This window comes from Colius striatus, chromosome 28, assembly GCF_028858725.1.
Source record: "Colius striatus isolate bColStr4 chromosome 28, bColStr4.1.hap1, whole genome shotgun sequence".
Taxonomy (NCBI): domain Eukaryota; kingdom Metazoa; phylum Chordata; class Aves; order Coliiformes; family Coliidae; genus Colius; species Colius striatus.
In genome coordinates, this window is record NC_084786.1 from 2125617 (window position 1) to 2128116 (window position 2500).

At 74.4% G+C, this 2500-nt stretch overlaps 1 non-coding gene across 1 annotated transcript; it reads left to right on the top strand.

Moving 5' to 3' along the window:
- The first annotated feature begins 1995 nt into the window (after positions 1–1995).
- On the top strand, positions 1996–2148 carry LOC133628231 (5.8S ribosomal RNA). Its single transcript, XR_009820613.1, has one exon. It is a non-coding gene; the product is annotated as a 5.8S ribosomal RNA (ribosomal RNA).
- The last annotated feature ends 352 nt before the right edge of the window (positions 2149–2500 follow it).

A 2500-nucleotide genomic window follows, 5' to 3' on the forward strand; every position in this document is an offset into this window, starting at 1 on the left:
CGGCGGCGGCGACGACGGCGTCGCCGGTCCAGGCCGTCGAGGGCGATGACGAGGGTTGAAGAGGGAGGAAGGGGTCCCCTTCAGGGTCCGGGAGGCGGCTCCCGCGACCCTCCCCGCAACGGGGCAGGCGTGCTGCGTAGCAGCGCCCCCCTGCCCAGTGGCCGAGTGGCCGGCCGTGCGAGGGTGCCAAGGGCTTTCCGGGCGTTCCGGAGCTGGTGGCTGCGTCGCCGAGGCGGGTACGGAGACGGCAGGGTTTCCCCCCGCGCCCTCCCCTCTCCTCCTCCCTCTTCCGAGGCAGGAGGTTTGTGGGGGGGGCCGGAGGCGCTCGGCCGTGACCGATGCCGCCTGTTGGCGCGCGAGGTTCTCTTGCCGGGTCGCGTCCCGCGCGAGCGGGCGGCCCGAGCCACGGCCCTCATCCCGGGCGCAGCGCCGGGCTCACTGAGGGAAACCCCCGGGCCCCGGGAAAGAGGCCGTGGTGATGGCGGTGGATGTCGGGCGCGCCCCCGCGGGCGGACGCTCCCCCCGATGGTGGCAGCGGGAGGAGGCACCCCTGCGGGGCCCTTCAGGTCGTTTCCCTCACCCCAGGGCCAGGTACCTAGCGTCCGCGTTTCCGCGGCCTTTCCTCGGTCGCGGAGCCGGGCGGAGGTTTAAAGACTCGGGCGGCTCGATGCGTCCCGCAGGGGTCGGGACGGGCGGGGCCAACGACGGTGGCGTTTCGGTAAGGGGCGGGAGTCTCTCCCGTGTAGGCCCTTGTCTCGGCCGCCACCGCCGCCCGCCCGCGCTCGTCCCCGCGGGACGGTCGTGCCGGGGAGGGGTCCTCCTGCCCCCCCCTTTCCGCGGTCCGGTCTCGGCGCAGCGAGACCGCGGTGCGGTCGGCCGTGCCCGGCCTGCCTTCCTCTCGAAGCGGGCGTCCCCGGCTTGGAGCGCGGGCTCCTCTGCCGCGGGGTTGGCGATTCCCCGTCGCTCCCCCTCGCCGCTGAGGCGGGGGGGAAAGGGGTTCGCCGGGAACGGCGCCTCGGGGTGCCGCGCTGCGCTCCGTTCTTGCTTCCCCGCCTCGGCGAGCGCTCTCGGTTGGTTTCCTTCCGCCAGCTGGCGTCCAGGGCGCGGTGCCCTCGGGCCCGGCGGTGGCGGCGCGACGCGCTCGGCCTGCCGATCCTTCGGCCGGTCGCTCGTCGCCGGCGGCGGCCGTCCCGGCCCCGGTGTCCCCCGTTCGTCACTTCCACGCCGCCTGTCCCTGCCGTTTCCGGGTGAAGCGGCCGCGTGCAGTCGGAGGCATTCCCCGTCCCGGTCTCCGTGCGGAAGCGCGGGGGGCGGGCGGCTGCCCTCCGTCTGAGCGCGCGTCCGTCTTTCTCCCGGAGAAGAGAGAGGAGAGGGCCGAGGCGAGAAGCGTCGACGGCGGTGGCCGGGGACAGGTGCGTGCCGTTCCGTCCCGGCGGCGGGCCTCCGTGCGAGGAGGCGGCCGTGCGGTCGGGCGCGCCGCCGTTTCGGGCTCCGGGGGCTCGCCACCTTGTGGCGTTGGCGCGGCGGCGGAGCCGCCGGCGCGTGTCGGCGAGCCACGGTGGAGGGAAGAGCCTGGCTGTCGTTAGCGCGGTGCCGCGGGGGCGGCCGTTTTTTCCCGGTCGAGGTTGGGCAAAGTCGGGCAGGGTCGGACGTTGCCGCCGCCTCCGCGTGGAGGCCGGGCCGAGCCCGGGCGCCTGGGCCGCCTCCGAAGGGATCTCCCGAGGTGTGCTTCTCCCCCCCAGGTCCTGGGGGGGGTCGGTCGGGAGCGCGGGCTCCCCTCCCTCGCCCTTCGGAGTTTTCTCGCTCCTTTTTTTCCTTCTCCGCTTGTGTTCGTACGGTCACGCGAGGCGTGGCCTCTCCGCTGCGGCCTTGGCTGGGCTGGCGCGAGCCAGCGAGCGGGGCCGCGGGCGGTGAGGCCCATCCTCAAAAGGGGGCCGCTCCGTGTGAGCGGTCCCCGGCTCCCCCGCGCGCGTGGGGCGGTGCCGAAAGCCAGACAACTCTTAGCGGTGGATCACTCGGCTCGTGCGTCGATGAAGAACGCAGCTAGCTGCGAGAATTAATGTGAATTGCAGGACACATTGATCATCGACACTTCGAACGCACTTGCGGCCCCGGGTTCCTCCCGGGGCTACGCCTGTCTGAGCGTCGCTTGACGATCAATCGCCGGCTGAGCCGCCGCCCCTGGCAAGCAGCGAGGGGCAGCGGTGGCAGCGGCGCGGCTGGGGTTGCCTCGCAGGTCCCCGTCGGCGGGCCTTCGTCCCCCTAAATCGAGACTCGGGGAGCGCTCCGAAGCTCCCCGCTCCCGGAGCGCCTGCTGGACGGAGTTCGTCCCGCCGGGGCCGCCAGGGTGTCGTTCGGGCCGGTCGGGCCCGGCGCGGCGGTGGGGAGAGAGAGAGAAGGTGTTCGGGGGGCGAGGCGCGGGCCTCGCCCCCGGCCTCCCGCGCGGGCGGCTGTCTGCGGGTGGGTACCGCGGCGGTACCGTGCCGTGCTGCCGCGCGCG